The sequence below is a fragment of the Macrotis lagotis genome, chromosome X (assembly GCF_037893015.1).
Source record: "Macrotis lagotis isolate mMagLag1 chromosome X, bilby.v1.9.chrom.fasta, whole genome shotgun sequence".
In the NCBI taxonomy this organism is placed as follows: domain Eukaryota; kingdom Metazoa; phylum Chordata; class Mammalia; order Peramelemorphia; family Peramelidae; genus Macrotis; species Macrotis lagotis.
Window position 1 is genome coordinate 473,034,053 of NC_133666.1, and position 20,044 is coordinate 473,054,096.

The 20,044-nt window shown below is 35.0% G+C and overlaps 1 pseudogene; it reads left to right on the forward strand.

Moving 5' to 3' along the window:
* The first annotated feature begins 831 nt into the window (after positions 1-831).
* LOC141499269 (small ribosomal subunit protein uS11-like) lies at positions 832-1,277 on the forward strand (annotated as a pseudogene).
* Positions 1,278-20,044: the final 18,767 nt, after the last annotated feature.

Here is a 20,044-nt window from a genome sequence, read left to right on the forward strand (position 1 = left end):
CAAAATAAGGACCATGTAAATGTTATCTATTTATAATTTCTGTCTCTGGGGAACATGCCACTTTGTTTGCATGTTCTCTTTGAAATCCACAAGGTCTTTACCTCTTCAGTGTTGATTCATTTCCCAATGTACATATATGTATGTACATACATACATATATGTACATTTCTATCTTTAGACTCACTTAGATATAAACAAAATCATCTTTCCTTCTGCAGTTAATATCTGCTTTTTTTAGACTTCTTTGTGCTTAAGGTTTTTAATTGATTATTATTCTTGATATCTTTGACCATTTCAGCCTCTACTCCCCCCCCCCCACATATACTCTGTATATTTTCCTTCTAATTCCTTGTCTTTTGATGTTGCTCTCCTGAGGACAAGGTCTTAAAGTTACATCAGTCTCCTCCTATGCTGGTTATTCTATGAATTCTAAAGCATGAGCTGATGTGTTCCATTGTATAGTTCTGATATAGTATGAAGGTTTTTAGGTGTCCTAAGTGAGCAAGGGAGGCAATAGGGATTAGCTGTCTCTGCTATTAATTTATCAAGTTGTTACTTTGTTAAGATTGTTGATGTCTTAGCCTATTGAAACAGCTAAAATGCTAAAATTAATGTATTTCTTGTATATCTATTTATCATGTTTGGAAGGTTTTGTAAGGTTGTGAGGCTAGGATAAAAGGTTTTGTCTTCTATATTAGTCATGTGTCATGCAAGTTAATGTTAGCTTTGTTTTTAAGTCTTTTCAATTGTGTCTGACCCTTTATGACCCCATATGTGGTTTTCTTAGAAAAGATACTGGGGGGTGTTGGTGGCCCAAGCAAAGGAGCAAAAATGGCACCTTGCAAGGGGAAGGAAAAGAAGGAAGAGCAGGTATCAGCCTTGGACCTCAGGTTGCAGAGGGAGAAAATGTGTTTGGTGTCTGCCATATCTTTGCTTCCTTCAATGACACCTTTGTCCATGTGACTGATCTCTCTCTGGCAAGAAATCTTCTTCGTGTAACTGGTGCAATGAAAGTCAAGACTGGCAGAGACAAATCTTCTCCCTATGCTGCTATGTTGGGCACTCAGGATGTTGCCCAGAGATGTAAAGAATTAGGCATCACTGCCCTTCACATCAAATTTTGGGCAATGGGGGAAACAGGACTAAGACACCTGGCCCCAGTGCACGGTCAGCCCTGAGACTTCCTAGCACATTTTGGAATGAAGATTGGGTGGATTGAGAATGTCACTCTAATTTCTTCTGACAGCACTTGCAGAAAAGGTGGTCACCTTCTGTGAATATCGTTGCTGGATTATTTTTTGACAATAAAAGCATCACAATGGTTTATTTGCTTCTGATATTCTCCAATGGCATAGTTTCCTTGATGCTGTCTGGTGTGTGAACACTGTTTTTGTCCCTCAAGGATTCTGTTTGTAGATCAGGACCCAAAGAGGCTTAGCAGTGGTATCACTAATATAAGTTCAAAAAAGGAACTGATCAGTCAAGATTGCTTGACTGAAATCAGTACTTTAGTAATGCTTTATGCCTGTTAGTTTGTTAATTCCTAAATTATATTTTACATGGCTGACTATTGCAATTTTAATGTTGCTCAATGTTTTTATACTTTTCATATACTTAGAATACACTGTATTTTATACCCCAACAAATCAGTATAGGCTCTATAAAGATGTATTGTGACCAAAAACAAAAAAGTAAAGAAAAGATACTGGAATGGTTTGCCATTTATTTTTCCACATCATTTTATAGATGAGGAAACTAAGACAAAGAGAATTAAGTGACTTACTTAGGGTCACATGGGCCAGTAAGTGTCTGAGGCTAGATTTAAATTCAGGTCCTTCTGGCTCCAGGGCCAGTCCTTTATTCACTGCCCTTCAAAGAAATGGTAATATCAAAAGTATACAGCTTTCCCCAACATATTGGGAACACATTCTGAGAGAGTGGGTTTGAACTTAGTTCAGTGGCAAATTTGCATTAACCAAGTATGTTGATTTACTCCATGATTGTTCTGTTCCCAAGATATTTATATAATCTCTTCATCTTTTTAATAATGCCTTTTCATAACCCACCATACACACAGTCTAATGCAACTTCTACTCATCAAAACTTATGCTGTATTTCTTCTTCTTTCTTTCTTCTTCTTCTTATTTTCATTTTACTTTGGAAACAAACACTCCCCTCTCCCTCCCAGGCTATTAAATATATATTAATTTAACAAGCATTTTCTTTTTTTTTGGCAAGGCAATGGGGTTAAAGTGACTTATCCAAAGTCACACAGCTAGGTAATTATTAAGTGTCTGAGGTTGGATTTGAATTCAGGTCCTCCTGCTATAGCCACTGTGCCACCTAGCTGCCCCAATAAGCATTTTCCTCAATCTCTCCTTAGTTCTTAAAAAACAAACCCCCCCCCATAGTATATACACATAGTCAAACAATAAAATTTCTCCATTAGTCATGGCTAAAAATGTCTATCACTTTGCATGCTCAATCCATCACCTCTCTGAGAGGGTGTGATAGTGCTAGTTTGTACTGGTCCATGAGAGTCTATTGTTAATTTTTTTTTTAGGTTTTTGCAAGGCAAATGGGGTTAAGTGGCTTGCCCAAGGCCACACAGCTAGGTAATTATTAAGTATCTGAGACCGGATTTGAACCCAGGTACTCCTGACTCCAGGGCTGGTGCTTTATCCACTATGTCACCTAGGTACCCCCTATTGTTAATTTTTTAATGTAAGTATTTATACCTTGGAAATTTGCAAATGCTACAAATTGGGTATTGATTTACTATTTTATTGACTGCAGACATAAGAAATGATGGAAAAAATGTTAATCATATAAATGAAAACGAAAAATAAGACATGCACATTTTTTCAGAGAGCTGATTGTTAAACATTTACCAGCATACTTCCAAGTGGATTCCATTCTTCATTATGAGTTATATGAATGGTCATTGCATTAAACAGAGTTCCAAAGTCTTTCAGAGCATAGCAAGTGATAATATAGTCCTTGACGCTGACTGGATATGCTCAAGTCATGAGAGAGACTTGTCAAAATGTCAAAAAGTACATGGAGAAGAGATAACTAGAAGAAAAGGGAGGTTTGGTGGACTCTAAGATATCTTCCCCCTTTCTACTGAGATCTGATGATATATTACTAATGTAACACTGAGGGGTTTCAGCACTCCTTCTGCTGTACTGTTTGTAGATTGAATGAGGTTCATACCCTTGCAGACCTCCTGGTACATGTCACTGTGGAGAGTAGGAGTGATTCTAATATCTTTTTTTTCTATTTTTCAATTAGTATTTTATTTTATTACATGCTATAAAAGTTTTTCAACATTTATCCACATGCATATACATATTTATATGTTAAATAATTTTCTTCCACCCCCTTCCCACCCCATCCCCTCAATGGTGCATAGACTGGTAAAAAGTTGCATTTACATTTGTGTTCTACATGTTTACAGATTAGTCATTTTCTGTATGAGGAATTAGCACTAAGAGAAAAGAAAGAAATCCATGACAAGGAATGAAAAAAATAAGTGAATTTTTTAAAAAAGTAAATGCAACATTCATTCAGATTCTGTATTTTTTGTTGTTGTTTTGTTTCTTTTTGTTTTTCTTCCTCTGGATGTAGATAGCATTGTCTATAACAGATCTGTCCATAACAAGGTTGATCAACTCACAAAGTTTTTAATGTGTACAATGTTATTTTGGTCTTGCTCCCTTCACTTAGCATTAGTAATTCATTCCATGCTTCTATAGAGTCTGATCATTTGTGATTTCTTATAAAACAATAGTATACTATACATTCATATACATAACTTTTTCAACTGTTCCCTAACTGATGGGGATCCTCTTAATTTCTGTTTCTTTGTCGCTACAAAAAGGGCATTTGAAACTTTTCCCATTTTTATGGTTTCTTCTGGATATAGACTGAGTATTGGTATTGTGGGATCAAAGGGTATGATCAGTTTTGTTGCTCTTTGGGGATAGTTCCATATTGCTCTCCAGATTGGTTGGATTAGTGCACAATTCCACCAACAATGCATTATTGTCCAAATCTTCCTGTAACCTCTCCAACAATGATTATTTTCCCTTTTTGTCATCTTGGTTAATCTGATAGGTGTGAGGTGGTACTTCATAGTTGCTTTGATTTGAATTTCTCTAATCAGTAATGATTTGGAACATTTTCCCCTATGATTATATATGGCTTTAATTCCTTCATCTGAAAACTTTCTGAGACTTTTATCAGTACCTCTAACTGTGAAGATTGTTTCCCAACTTTCTATTTTCCCTTCTAATCTTGGCAGCATTGGTTTTACTAGCACAAAACCCTTTAATTTAATAGAGCCAAAAATCATCCATTTTGCATTTTATAATGTACTCTTATTTTTTGTTTTGTTATAAATTTCTCCCCTTTCCATAGATCTGACAGAGTATTTCTTGATTTGCCTTTTATGTCTAAATTCTGTACCTACTTTGATCTTATTTTGGTATAGGGTGTGAGATATGAATTTATGCCTAGTTTTTGTCACACTATTTTCCAATTTTTCCAACCATATTTGTCAAATAGTTTCTTATCCAAGAAACTATTGTCTTTGGGTTTGTGAAACAGTATATTACTAGATTCATTTATTACTGTTTCTTTTGAACCTATCCGAATCCATTACTCTATTTCTTTTAAAAAATTTTTAATTATATAAATATTTTATTTGTTTTCCAATTATATACAATAGCAATTTCTACTATCTTTTTTTGTTAAGGTTTTGAATTATACACATTTTTTGTCTACCCTCCCTTCCCTTCCCCTTCTTTCCTCCTCCCCCCTTGATAATCTTTATATTGTTTCCATGTTATACATTGATCAAAATTGAATGTATGGGGAGAGAAATATTATATCATTGAGACAAAAATACAATATTAGAGATAGAAAAATTATACAGTATATAAGACAACTTTGTTTTTAAAAGTGAAGGTAATAGTCTTTGGTCTTTGTTTAAACTCAGTTCTTTCTGTGGATACAGATGGTATTTTCTTACAGATCTGAGAGGTAAACTATTCCTTGATCTCCTAGTTTGCTTATAATATTATCTTTTATGTCCATCCTGCATCCATTTTGGTCTTATCTTAGTATAGGGTGTGAGGTGGTATAATCCAAGTTTCTGCCATTCTAACTTCCAATTTTCCCCCAATAGTTTTTATCAAAGAGAGAGTTCTTATTCTGGAAACTGGACTCTTTGGATTTATCAAATAGAAGATTACTATAATCATTTCTTACTGTCTCTTTTGCACATAGTCTATTCCATTCATCTACCACTCTATTTCTTAGCCAGTACCAGACAGTTTTGATGACTGATACTTTATAATATAATTTTAGATCTGGTAAGGCAGTTGCCTTCTTTTGCACTTTTTTTCCCATTAAATTCCTTGATATTCTTGACTTTTTTGTTTCTCCATATGAATTTAATTACACTTTTTTTGAGCTCATTAAAGTAATTTTTTTGAAGTTTGATTGGTAAGGCACTAGATAAGTAGTTTAATTTAGGTAGAATTGAGATTTTTATATTAACTCACCTATCCATGAGCAGCTGATATTTGCCCAGTTATTTAAATCTGACTTTATTTGTGTGATAAGTGTTTTATAGTTGTTTTCATAGAGTTTCTGAGTCTGCCATGGCAGATCGACTCTCAAGTAATTTATATTGTCTGAAGTTACTTTAAATGGGATTTCTCTTTCTACTCTAACTACTGTATCTTGCTAGTAATATATAGAAATGCTGAGTATTTGTGTGGGTTTATTTTATATCCTACGATTTTGCTATAGTTGCTATTTGTTTCTAGTAGTTTTTAGATGATTGTTTTAGGATTCTCTAGGTATACCATCATGTTATACACAAAGAGTGGGAGTTTTGTTTCTTCCTTCCCAATTCTAATTCCTTCAATTTCTTTTTCTTCTCTTATTGCTTAAGTTACATATCTAATACAATATTGAATAGTAGTGGTGATAACAGGCATCCTTGTTTCACCCCTGATCTTATTGGGAATGCCTCTAACTTATGACCATTGCATATAATGCTTGTTGATGGTTTCAGATAATACTGCTTATCATTCTAAGGAACAATCCTTTTATTCCTATGCTTTCTAGTGTTTTTAGTAGGAGTGGGTGCTATATTTTGTCAAAGCCTTTTTCAGCATCTATTGAGATAATCATATGATTTCTGTTAGGTTTGTTATTGACATAGTCAATTATACTAACAGTTTTCCTAATATTGAACCAACCCTGTATTCCTGGGATAAATCTCTTTTGGTCATAGTATATTATCTTAGTGATAACTTGCTGTAATGCCTGTGTTAAGATTTTATTTAAGATTTTTGCATCCATATTCATTAGTGAAATTGGTCTATAATTTTCTTCCTATGTTTTGACTCTTCCTTGTTTATTATCAGCACCATGTTGATGTCATAGAAAAAAGACAGAGTTCCATCTTCACCTATTTTTCCAATTAGTTTATTTAGAATTGGAACCAATTGTTACTTAAATATTTGATGGAATTCACTTGTGAATCCATCTGGCCCTGGAGATTTTTTCTTAGGGAAATCAATGATGGCTTGTTGAATTTCTTTTTCTGAGTTATTTAGGTCTTTAACTTCCTCTTCATTTAACCTGGACAACATATATATATATATATATATATATATATATATATATATATATATATATATATATATATATTTAGTTTTTTGCAAAGTAAATGGATTTAAGTGGCTTGCCCAAGGCCACATGGCTAGGTAATTATTAAGTGTCTGAGACTGGATTTGAACCCAGGTACTCCTGACTCCAGGGCCAGTGCTTTATCCACTGTGCCACCTAGCCGCTGCCAACTTATATTTTTGTAAATATTTATTCATTTCTCTTAGATTATCAAATTTACTGGCATAGAGTTGAGCAAAATAATTACAAATTATTACTTTAATTTCCCCCTCATTGGTGGTGAGTTCACCTTTTTTCATTTATGATACTAGCAAGATGGTTTTCTTCTTTCTTTTTTTTAAATCAAATTAACTAGAGGTTTATCAATTTTATTATTGTTTTTCAACTTTTGGTTTTATTTATTAGTTTAATAGTTTTCTTGCTTTCAATTTTATTAATTCTATTTTAATTATTAGAATTTCTAATTTAGTATTTAATTGATGGTTTTCAATTTGTTCTTTCTCTAATTTTTTAGCTTCTAGCTTAGTTCATTGATTTCCTTTTCCTCTAATTTATTCATATAAACATTTAAAGATATAACATATCCCCTAATAATTGTCTTGATTGTATCTCACAAGTTTTGGTACCTTGCCTTGTTATTATCATTATCTAGGATGAAATCATCAATTCTATCTGTAATCTGTTGTTTGATCCACTTATTCTTTAACATGAAGTTATTTAGTTTGCAGTTAGTTTTGGGTCTACTTCTCCATGGGCTATTATTTTATGTAACTTTTATTGCATCATAATCTGACAAAGAAGTATTCACTATTTCTACTTTTCTGTATTTGATTATGATGTTTTCATGCCCTAGGATGTGGTCAATTTTTATGTAAGTACCAAGTACTGCAGAAAAAAAAGATATTCCTTGCTTTCTTCATTCAGTTTTCTCCAAAGGTCTATCATGTCCAGGTTTTCTAAAATTCTATTTATCTCCTTAGTTTCCTTCTTATTTATTTTATGGTTAGATTTATCTAAATCTGAGTGAGGGAAGTTGAGGTCTTCTACCAGTAGAGTTTTGCTCTCTATGTCTTTCTGTAACTCATTCAACTTCTCCTCTAAGAATTTGGATGCTATACCACTTGGTAAATTCATATTTAGTATTGAAATTGCTTTATTGTCTATGGTAGCTTTTGGAGGATATAGTTTTCTTCCTTATCTTTTTAATGAGATCTATTTTTGCAACTGCTTTTTCTGAGATAAGGATTACTACACCTTCCTTTTTCACTTCAGCTGAAGAAAAATATATTCTACTCCAACCTTTTACTTTTACTTTATATGTATCTTTCTGCTTCAAATGAGTTTCTGTAAGCAGCATATTGTATTCTGTTTTTTTAATCCACTCTGCTATTTGCCTATGTTTTATGGGAGAGTTCATCCCATTCATATTCAAAGTTAAAATTACTAACATTTTTTTGCCCTCCATGCTATTTTCCCTCTGTTTGTATTTCCCCCCTTTTTTCACCTCATTCACATTCCTCAATATTTTGCTTCTGAATACCACCTCCTTCAGTATGTTTGCCCCCCTTATATCCAACCTCCACCCTTATTTTTCTCCTTTCCCTTTGCCCCTTTTCCCTTCCCTTCCTTTTTTAGTTACTCTTTTCCTCTCCTCCCCATTTCCCCTTTTAATACTTGAAAGGTAAGATAAGGTTTTTTAGATTAAAGATTTAATTTATTTTGAGTTTTACAATTTTTCCCCAAATCTTATTTCCCTCCCCCACCCCCACCTCCCACAGAAGGCAGTTTTTCAGTCTTTACATTGTTTCCATAGCATATATTGATCCAAATTGAGTGTGATGAGAGAGAAATCATATCCTTAAGGAAGAAACATAAAGTATAAGAGATAGCAAGATCAGACAATAAGATATCAGTTCCCCCCGCCCCCAAATTTCAGGTACTAGTCCTTGGTCTTTGGTCAAACTCAACAGTTGTTCCTCTGGGTACAGATGGCATTCTCCATTGCAGAGAGCCCCAAATTGTCCCTAATTGTTGCCTGATGAGCAAGTCCATCAAAGTTGATCATCGCCCCCATGTTGGTGTTAAGGTGTACAGTGTTTTTCTGGTTCTGCTCATCTTACTCAACATCAGTTCATGCAAAAAGATAAGTTTCTTAACTTAAATTAGTTAATCCTTCTTTGAACTAAATCTGATGAGAGTAAGAAACAGGAATTTCTCACCTCATTTCTTCTTCCCCTCTATTGCAATATGTCCTTTATACCTCTTTATGTAATGTGATTTACCCCATTCAGTCTCCCCCATCCTCCCATTTCTTTACTGTCCTCCCTTTTTAAGGAGATTTTTTTAGTTTTTTGCAAGGCAAATGGGGTTAAGTGGCTTGCCCAAGGCCACACAGCTAGGTAATAATAATTAAGTGTCTGAGGCCATATTTGAACTCAGGTACTCCTGACTCCAGGGCCAGTGCTCTATCCACTGTGCCACCTAGCCACCCTCCATTTGTGGTTTTGATAGAATTATTTTCTTTTTACACCTGTCCAATTGTATTTTCTAAGGATTTGTTTTCTTGTTGCAAAGTGTTAATTTTCTCTTGTGTTTCTTTTCTCAATTGATTTTTAAGCTCCTTCTGTTTTGTTCTAAGAAGTCTTTCTAGGCCGAAGACCAATTAATATTATCCTCAGAAATTCCAGATCTCTCTGAGTTAGGATCTTTGCCTTCAAGGTAGCTTTCAATGGACTCCCCTTTCCAATGACTTTTCTTAATTTTCCTAGGATCTTGTAGTGGGGGGAAGGGACTGGTTCACAGACTTTTGGTGTTGAAATTCCTAGAGGCTTTGCTCACTGAATTTAGTAACTCCTAGTGGGCTGGCCATTAGGGGGTGCTGGTTACTTTCTCTGGAGTGTCTGTGACCTTAATTACTGGTCTGTTCCTTATGCCTGGGGGAGTGGGAGGTGTAGCAGTATCCTGGTTATCCTTGAACAATGTGGGCTGTGACCTTGGGATAGAGCATTAATCTCTTTAATCCTCACTCAGAGTTGATGAGTTCTACTGCCCACACCTGAGCCTGGGGGAAATTGGGGAAAAGTGTTACTCTGTTCTGTGAAGAGTTACTTTCTCCCATGGGGATGGGGGAGAAGACTCAACTGGCAATACAGGGATTCTGCTGAAAATATGGGACTCATGACCCTGGTTTTCCAGACCAGTCAAGTGACCAAATCAATGTCTAGCCACATTCTTGAACTTTTCTGCCCCTTCATTGGATCTCTCTGACCAGCCTCTCTGGAGCTCTCCTTCCAGCTGCTCACATAGCAAAAGCTTCTGTGTTTGTTCTCAGGACATCCCACCACCCATGCATTGGCTCTCTCCTCTCTCCCTTTGGTTCCCCCAGGCTCCCTTGAGACAGACCTTGTTGGTAGATGTTCTCATAACTTTTTTCTGGGTTTTGTGGATCCAAATTCTTTTAAGAAGTTTGATTCATATTGGTGCTGAGGGGAAATCTGGAGACCTTAAAACAGTGCCTGGCTTTTTTCTGCCATCTTGTCTGGAAGTTCAAGTATCCATTACTCTATTTCTTAATCAGTACAAGGCAGTTTTTATGACTGTCACTTTAAAGTATAGTTTTTGATCCGGTAGAACTCGACCAAATTCCTTTACATTTTTTCATCAGGTCCTTTGATTTTCTTCACTGTTGCTCCAGGTGAATTTTGTTACTATTTTTGCTAGTTTAAAATAGTTATTTGGTAGTTTAATTGGTATTGTACTGAATAAATAATTTAATTTGGGTAAAATTGTCATTTTTATTACATAACTTCAATTTAACCATGGACAGTAGACATTTTTCCAATTACTCAATTCTGACTTTATTTGTATGCTCTATTCACTGTATCACCTAGTCACCCCCACTTTTCATTTTTGATACTGGTAATTTGGTTTTCTTCTTTCTTTTTTTAAATCAGATTAATCAAAGATTTATCTAGTTTATTGGTTTTTTCCATAAAAACCAATTCTTATTTTTATTTATTACATCAATGGTTTTATAGCTTTTAATTTTATTAATCTCTCCTTTGATTTTCAGAGTTTCTTATTTGGTATGTGTAAATCTTTAATTTATTCTTTTTCCTACTTTTTTTTTAGCTGCATACCCAAATTAGCCTTTAGATATATAAAATTTTCTCTAAAAACTGTTTTGGCTGCCTTCCATTAATTTTAGTATGGTATCTCATTGTTATTATTTTCTTGAATGAAATGATTATTTCTATGATCTGCTGTTTGATCTGTTCATTCTTTAAAATCAAATTATTTAGTTCCCAATTGATTTTTGGTTTAGCTTTCCATGGCCCTTTATTACCTGTAATTTTTATTGCATTATGATCTGTAAAAGATGCATTTAATATATCTGTCTTTCTGCCTTTGATTGTGAGGTTTTTATGTACTAGAACATGGTCAATTTTAGTATAAGTGCCATATACTGCAGAAAAAAAGTTATATTCTTTTCTATCCCCATTCAGTTTTTTTAATGTTTTTTTTTTTGCAAGGCAAATGGGGCTAAGTGGTTTGCCCAAAGCCACACAGCTAGGTAATTATTAAGTGTCTGAGGCCTTATTTGAACTCAGGTACTCCTGACTTCAGGGCTGGTGCTCTATCTACTGTGCCACCTAGCCACCCCCCATTCAGTTTTCTTTAAAGATTTATCATAAATAAATTTTCTTAGATTTTATTCACCTTCTTAACTTCCTTCTGATTTTGAGGTTAGATTTATGTAGCTCTGAGAGAGGGAAGTTGAGGTCCTCTATTATTAAAGTATTGCTGTCTATGTCTCCTTGTAATCAATTCAGTTTCTCCTCTAAGAATTTGTATGCTATACCACTAGGTGCATATATGTTTCATAATGACATAACTTCATTGCTTATGGTGCCTTTTAAGAAGATGTAGTTTCCTTCTTTATGCCTTTTAATGAGATCAATTTTTGCTTTTGCTTTGTCTGTGATCAGAAATTCTACCCCTGATTTTTTTTTTTTACTTTTACTAAAGAATGCTCCAGCTTTTTACTTTTATCCTGTGTGTATCTCTCTGCTTCAAATGTAATTTTTATAAACAATATATTGTAGGATCATGATTTTTAATCCTTTCTACTATCCATTTCTATTTTCTGGGAGAGTTCATCCCATTCACATTTACAGTTAAGATTACCAATTCTTTATTCCCCTTCTTGTCATCTTTCCTCATTTGTACTTTTCACTGTCCTTTTCTCTTATTACTCCTACCCTTTTCCCTTTAACTTTTTTAAAATTACCTTTCAGTTTACTTTCACTTACAGCTTAGCTTTCCCTGTTATCAGTCTTCCTTTGTCTTTTCCTTCCCCCTCCCCTGACCTGTCCTAGCCCTCAAATTCCCTGCAGGGTAGGATAGATTTTTGCATTCAATTGGTAATGTACTTATTTTGTCTCTGGGTCAAATCTATTGAGTAGGGGTTACTCATTGTTCACACCCTTTCTTCTTTCCCTCTACTATAATAGGTCTTTGTGCCTCTTTACCTACTATTACTTATGCACTGATGTCTAGCCTTCTCCTTTTAAAAATGTTTTTATTGTTTTAACACTCTCTTGTACTTAGATCCCCTTTTGTCAAATTATACTCCTTTTATCTAACCTGATAGAAGTCCTATCAATCAAATTACAATCAAGGAAAGGTTGATTGAGTGAGTGCTTAATTGATAAACTCAAAGCACTCTGAGAGTACAATCAATCAGAGATTGATTGCTTGATAAGCAGCATTGCCTCATAGTCACTACTCCCAACTTCTATCTCATTAGAAATACATTTCTTAAGAGTCATAAATCACTTCAAGTTATAATCACTTTATAACTTAGCTTTTTTTTCAAGGACCCTCCATGGACACATAGTCCTCATGAACTAAATCATGGAAAGCCGAATTATTTCGTCAACCATTTGTACCACCCCTCCTCCTCAAGTATCCCCCCTCCAATGTGATTCTAATATCTTGAAGATGCAGTGTTCCTGTGGTAATAGGCAAGTTGTTTCCCCAATATTTGGAGTTTCCCTACAATATTCTTGTCTGAGTCTTGGACTCAGAATCCTTCATCTCTGAGGGCAATAAGGAGGGAATGGGATTTGTTTGGGATCAAAAGTTTTAGCAATACTTGATAATCTGTTTTTAAACAAAAAAAAAGCAATGTTTATTTTTTAAAGTAAATTTCTCATTTTTACTATGGTATGACATGATATAATTACTGGTAGCATTGATTGTTCTTTTCTAGGCCTATTCAGAATGGTAATGGAGACTGATTTACAAAGAAAAGTTTCTGAAAGGTTTTTGGGGTGGGGGTGAGAGAAAGAAGGTAGTACTAAAGAGAAAGTTCCTACCTACCCATTCACTCTCATGACACATTAATAAAGCATTCATCTATTAATATGGTAATGTGTTGCTACTCTTGCAGAATCAATTAACATTTGATTCATGTAGACAATATCTTAACCTAAAATAGAACACTGCCTTGAGAAGGATCTTTAAGAGGAAGGGAATAGTAGAAGAAAGTCAGGTGACTCAGCCAAAGAAAAAGGTATGAGAAAGGTTTTGGTTGGGGTTAGGGAGTGGGATAGCAGGAAGACAGTATTAGAGAAACTGCCTTCATATAACAATGTGGGGATTGAGCTACAAATACTGAGGTGGGAGTATTTCAAACTCCAAGATTAGCTCTCTATCCATGTCTCACACTCTCTAATGGGATATGTTTAAGTAAATGAAATTACTCTTTAGTCCCCTGACTTCTTTACTATTTGTCTTAGGTAAGTAACATTTTGCAGGGAAGGATCAAATTAAAAAGCACACCTACACATAAACCTGAATATGAATTATGAAAGGAACAAATAGAGTATCTTGAGCTCTGGGGAGTGTACTAACAGAGCATCATCGACCTAGGTGTGGCAAACCGACATTGTCCTCGTGTTAAAGCTGCTGCCAATCAAAGGTGGAATGTCTGGGAGGAAAGGTCATAATGATGATTAATCCATTGAGAGACAGATTAGGATTTATTGGGTTATTGCATCCTGATGCCAGATGTCACATACTGCTGCTTGTCTAGTGCTGATAATTGTGTCTGACTGATAAGGAAGGAAACAAAAACAATTTAAGGCCAAGAGGCACCCGCAGCAGTATTTCCAACAGTCCTGTTTCTGATCAATCAGGCCATGGGGTGGAATGATTCTGCCAAATGCAAGTGAGAAGGGTGCTTTACATAGCATATCCCTCACTATAATAAGACAATTGTGCAACTCATGCCACCAATCACTTGATTGGTTGGCATGGTCTTCTTCAATATTGAAGGACTAGTAATGCATGATATGCTTATTTTTTGATAGGGAACATATTTTAAAAAGAGAAATTTTGTGTGAGTAATATGCTTTTAAATACCCAATGTTATTATGCTTCCAAATGATTCAATTTATTCCAGATAAAAATGTTCATCTCACCTATTTTCAGAATGGATTTTGTTTCATAGGCTACCTCATACTAGGAGAGGAGTCATGTTAAAAGAAACAAGATAATCCAAGCTGGCTATCATTACAAATTATTTTTTTAAAAAATAAAACAGTGTTATTATGCAAACAACACTTTTCAGCATTCATACTATTATATTTTAAAACCAAACACTGAAGAAGTCATTTTTTCTCTTCTCAGAATCCTACTCAACTTTGCTAGGAACTCAGAGAAAAACAAAGAATAGAATGGGGATAAAAAAAGTAAATAGAATTCATACTCAAGAAATAGCAGTTACTCTAGGTGAGGGTATTGCCAGAGAATATTTTGATAGGGAGTTGAGAAAAAGGTTTTTTATAGATTTCAGAGCACCTATGTATTTAAGAAGTTTGTTGATTAATGTAATTTCATTATTACTAATTTGATGAATTGAAAATGTTTTTCAAGGGAAAAAAATCTATGAGTGAGGTAATTATCTTTCAATGAAAGAAAAGGGATAGAGATCATCATCCTGAGAGTAATTTTGAAACACATATAATGAAAATGATGTGGCTTAGACTCTGAATATCTACAGGCTAAAGGGATAACAGTGAGTTAAAAATATTTTCCTGATATCTCAATTGCTAGTCATAGAGACTAACATATATATATATATATATATATATATATATATATATATATATATATATATATATATATATATATGTATTGCTCTTCCCTTTCATAAGTCTGTCACATATTAAAGATTCGGTAACACAGGAGGAGGCAAAGATGTTTTCCTTTTCCACAGAAGCAATGCAGAATCCTAATTAGAAATTGAGTTAACTGAGTTGCATCCAAGATTTTCTGAAGTGCCAGAAATCCCAACAAATGGGAAAACTGAATGTAGGAGTGGGAGATTCAGGGACAGCATAGTTTGGATGCAAGATACAAAGATGTGTCAAGAGTAAGCTTTCTTTTTCTTTCCAAATTCAACATTTATCCCTAAATTTCATTTTTATGGTTGGTTTTTAAGGATTTCCTCAACTGTGTTGGTCCCATTGTGCCCTATTGTGACAATACTTTAAGCCAGTAATGTCCACTATCTCTTCTAATCAATCAATTAAGAAACATTTATTCAATCAATCAATAAACATTTATTAAGCACCTAATATGGTCCAAAAACTGTGCTAAATGCTAAGGATACAAAAAAGAGACAAAAGATGTCTCTACCCTTAAGGAGTTCACAATCTAATGAGAGGGATGTGTGTTTCCATATGCAAACAAATATGTACAAAACACATTATATAAACAGGATAAAACAGAAATAATTAACAGAGATGGAGGTCCTAGAATTAAGAAAAGTTGGGGAGGGCTTTCAGGGATTTTATAGGGATTGAGTTGGAATTTAAAGAAATCCAGGGAGGTCAATAGTCAGAGCAGAGAAGGAGAGTATTCTAGATGAGAGGGAGAGCCAGAGAAAATGTCTGGGCTGGAGAGATGGAGTGTCTTATTTGTGGAGCATCATGGAGTCGCTGGATATAAGAGTAAGTGGTAAAGTATCAAATTTAAGAAGACTGGAAAGCTCTGAGGGGATTAGGTTATGAAGGATTTGAAATGTTAAACAGTAGATTTTGTATTGGATCCTAGATGCAAGAAGGAATCACTGGAGTTTATGGAATCTCAGAGGGGTGATATGATTAAATTTCAGGAGTATAATCTTAGTGACTAGAGGATGGAATAGAGTGGGGAGAGACTTGAGGAAGACTGGTCTACCAGCAGGTTGTTACAATAGCCCAGATACAATGATGAGGACCTGCATCAGATTGGTGTCAGAAGAAAGAAGAAGGGATATTTGAGAGATACTGAAAAAGTGAAATCAGCATGCTTTAGTAACATATTAGATGTGGGGAATGAAAGATAGCAAGTAGTTCAAGAGGACTGGAAAGTTGTAAACCTGAGAGATAGATAGGATGGTGTTGGTCTCTACAGTAATAGAGAAGGTGAAGGAGATTGGTTTAGGAGGACAGATAATGAGTTCAATTTTGGACATGTTAAGTGTAAGATGTTTACTGTATATCACTGAGACATCTGAAAGGCAATTGGAGATTAAAGATCTGAAGTCTGTAGAGATTTTGGGACAGGAGAGGTAGATTTAGATCATCAAATAAAGTAGTCTAGAATATAAAGAGAAAAGGTCTCAGTATTTATCCCTGATTAACTAACCTATGGTTAGAGGACATGATCTCAAAAAGGATTCAACAAAGGAGTCAGAGGAGTCTTCAGATAGATAAGAACCAGGAGGTAGTATTTACTATGTATCAGGTTCATGCAAGGTGCAAGGAAAACAAATACCAAATTGAAATAGATCCACTCTTAAGTTACTTACATTCTACTTATAAATATTTAGTTATTGTCTTGTCCTTCATTTTTGAAGAGGACCAATGACATGACAGGTGATGTCTTGACTGGTGGGTGATTTGGATTTAAGTGAAGCTCTGTAAAGTTGTTGGCCTCTCTTCCAGAGTCATTAAACTCAAGTAGCAGGACAAAAATCAAGATTATTGATGATAGCCCAGGAAGCAGTAGATGACCTTGATGTCTTCAATGTCTGACTGCAATGTCTACTTCAGCTTTCTTAATAGCAATTGGAACAAATGATTCTCATCTGCCTATTACTTCAAGGGAAGTCTTCACATGGTTGGGATAGATATCCTCCAACTCACTGATGGGTTTGAGGACTGTTGATTATCTTCAGTTTGGTTTAGAGATGGTTTACCAAGATATGGCTATTGCAAATGATACAGCTTCTTGGAGCCACAGATGTGAGTGAATCAGGTAGACACCCAAGGTAAATGAATAGTTCTAAAAAGGGTTCATCAAGCCCCCACTAAAGATGTTAGTTCTCTTGGAACATCCTTCCTTCACTCTCTCCCCCACCAATATTTAGTAGATAGATGATAGATTGACAAACTGAGATAAATGGTAGTTGATTTGATTGGTTGCTGTCCTTTGAGCTTGAAGAGGACCAAAATAGCATCACTATGTTGGAGGCAAGGTACCGTGTATCTAACTTTAACTGATCAGACCAATATGAGTTCAGAAGGTTAAACAATAGGTTGTGCACAAATAGTCCATATGAACATTTGGAATGGAAATGTCTCTAAATTTGTGTAGCAAACATTTCTTTTGAGCTACTATAATCCCATTTTGTTCATAGAGAAAAACATGTTCTTTGATGCAAACATCCCTTGATGGGTGATCCTGTGCCAAGATTCAGAATTTCTTCAGAGAAACCTTGAGAATAATGTTGCATCAATCATTCTAACCTCCATATGAGTGCTTGTGCTGTTCTCCTTAAAATAATCTTTTAGGTAATAATACATTTGGCATTCAATGTGACCATCCTATCAGATTTGTGTCCTTTGAAATAAAGTTAAATGTTTGATAGTTTAACTTGAGAAAGGACCTCAGTATCTGGAATATTATTCTGCCATGTGATAGACTCTTCATAAGACAATTCAAATAAAATTGATCCAGTTTCTTGATATGGAACTGTTATACTATACAGGTTTCACAGGCATACAATAATGAGGTCAACACAGTGATTACGCATACCTTCAGTTTGGTAGGCAGAGTAATAATCTCTTCTCTCTCATACTTTTATTCAGAAGGTCCCAAACACTAAGCTAACTCTGACAATGTGTGCTGGAAAGTGTGCTGCCAAGGTAAGTGAACTTGTCCACTGAATATTTATCCATTTACTATAACTAATGATTCCATGTATGGATGTTATGATGGTGGTTATTGGAGAACTTCTTCTTTCTGAGTGTTGTCTGGTTAAAATTAGCATAACTGTCAGGGAATTATTCTTTACTTTCTATGTATCAATTTGCACTGAATGCAAAATCATCTAGGAACAAAAATTCATGTACCAATAATTTATCATAAGAGTGGTGGCTGACTGATGTCATTTTTGTCTTCCTTGAAAACATCCAACAACAGTACTGAAAACATCATGCTAAAAAGCACGGGAGCAAGCACACAGTCTTCCCTGTTTAACTCTATTGGAAACTGGGAAAAGTGTGAGTGTGTTATTCATTATCCAGGCCCTCATGAAAATGATGTATAATACTGATGAACTTCTCTGGACAACCAAATTTTGTCATTATCCTCCACAAGTCCTCCCAGCTGACAGTATCAAAAGTTTTGGTCAGATTGATGAACATTTCATATAGACTTCTCTTCTACTCTTGGCATTTCCTCTGGAGTAGTTGAGAAGGAAACACCATTTACAATTTAGACCATTCCTCTTACTAAAGACATACTGATCATCTTTTTTTTTTTTTTTAAGATTTTTCAAGGCAATGGGGTTAAGTGGCTTGCCCAAGGCCACATGGCCAGGTAATTACTAAGTGTCTGAGGTTGGATTTGAACCCAGGTACTCCTGACTCCAAGGCTGGTGCTCCATTCACTGCGCCACCTAGCCACCCCGACATACTGATCATCTTTAAAGTAAAAAAAATCAGTCTATTAGGGAGTCTGACAAGAATCTTGCCAACAAGAACTAGGAGAGAGTTTCCTTTGTGATTGTCACAGGATAATCAATTTCCTTTTCCTTTAGAGAGATAGTGTAGGCAGCCTTGAACTCCTGGGGGACAAAGTTTTCTTGCCAAGTAACCTGGAATATTTTAGTCAGCTTTTGTATGAGCAATTGTCCCCATGCCTTGAAAATCTCAGATGGAATGGAATCAGCATCAGGTATTTTAACAAATATCTCTTCAGGATTATGTCCTTATAGCTAATCAATATTGCTCTCTACACAGAGTTGAGTTGGGTCTTTGGCCCATAAATAGCTTTCAGAACATCATAAAAGTGCTTTGCATTGTTGCCATTAGTGTAAAACTGAATTTCAACTACCTTCTTATTAATTCTAAAATCCTCCATCTCTCTAAGCTTTGTTTGCACTTTACTTTTGATGGAATTAAATACTGATTTCTTGGAGATGGAGGAACTATCCAGCTGGCAAAACCCAAATATTTTTTGTTTAGCAGATTCTAAATTTCCCCATTTTTATTAAACAAACCTTGATGTTTGTGAGGGTTTCAGCCTAGATTATTGTTCTATACCCCAAATCTCTGAAAACTACCCATTCCTTTTCTGCTTCACTGTTATCTATCATGTGTTGACTCAGTTTTTTCTCTAAGTTAGCAGGAACTGTTCATGCATGGAGAAATAAAATATTCTAATCTGTTGTCATTAAGTCTTTTGGTAGCCATCTTCCCACTGCTTTAATTGAATGTGAATATTTAGCATGGAGATGATAAGTCTATGATAAAGCACTTCACAAATCCTAGCATACCATTGTCATTTTCTCATATTCTCTGTCTCTTCTCCTTACAATATTACAATCCATTAAATGCCAATGTTTGCTGCAAGGGTACCTCCACAAATTTTTATTGAATTTAGGTAAAAAAGAGTCAGTGTGGGTGATGAGAAAGTCATGAGACACCTAATTCTTCAGTAGTAAGTGAACATTGTGTTGTTGTTTCCAATTCTATTTCTCCCTAGGACTCCCTGCCACATTTGATAGTCTGTGCCTACATTGCTATTAAAGTCATCCAGAATTATAAACTTGTCCTCTTTTGACACTTTGATGATGAGGGTGTTCAGGTATTCATAAATACATATAGTTTTTAGTCTCATCAGGATTCATCATGATGAAAGCAAAAGAACTGATGATGGTTGCGTGACCCTTTCCTGCAAGTAATAATTATATTGGCATACAAGCTTGTTGATAAGATTAAATTGTGAAACCTATGTCAGCTTCATGGTGCTTCAACTTTGGTAGACTGACCTTCAT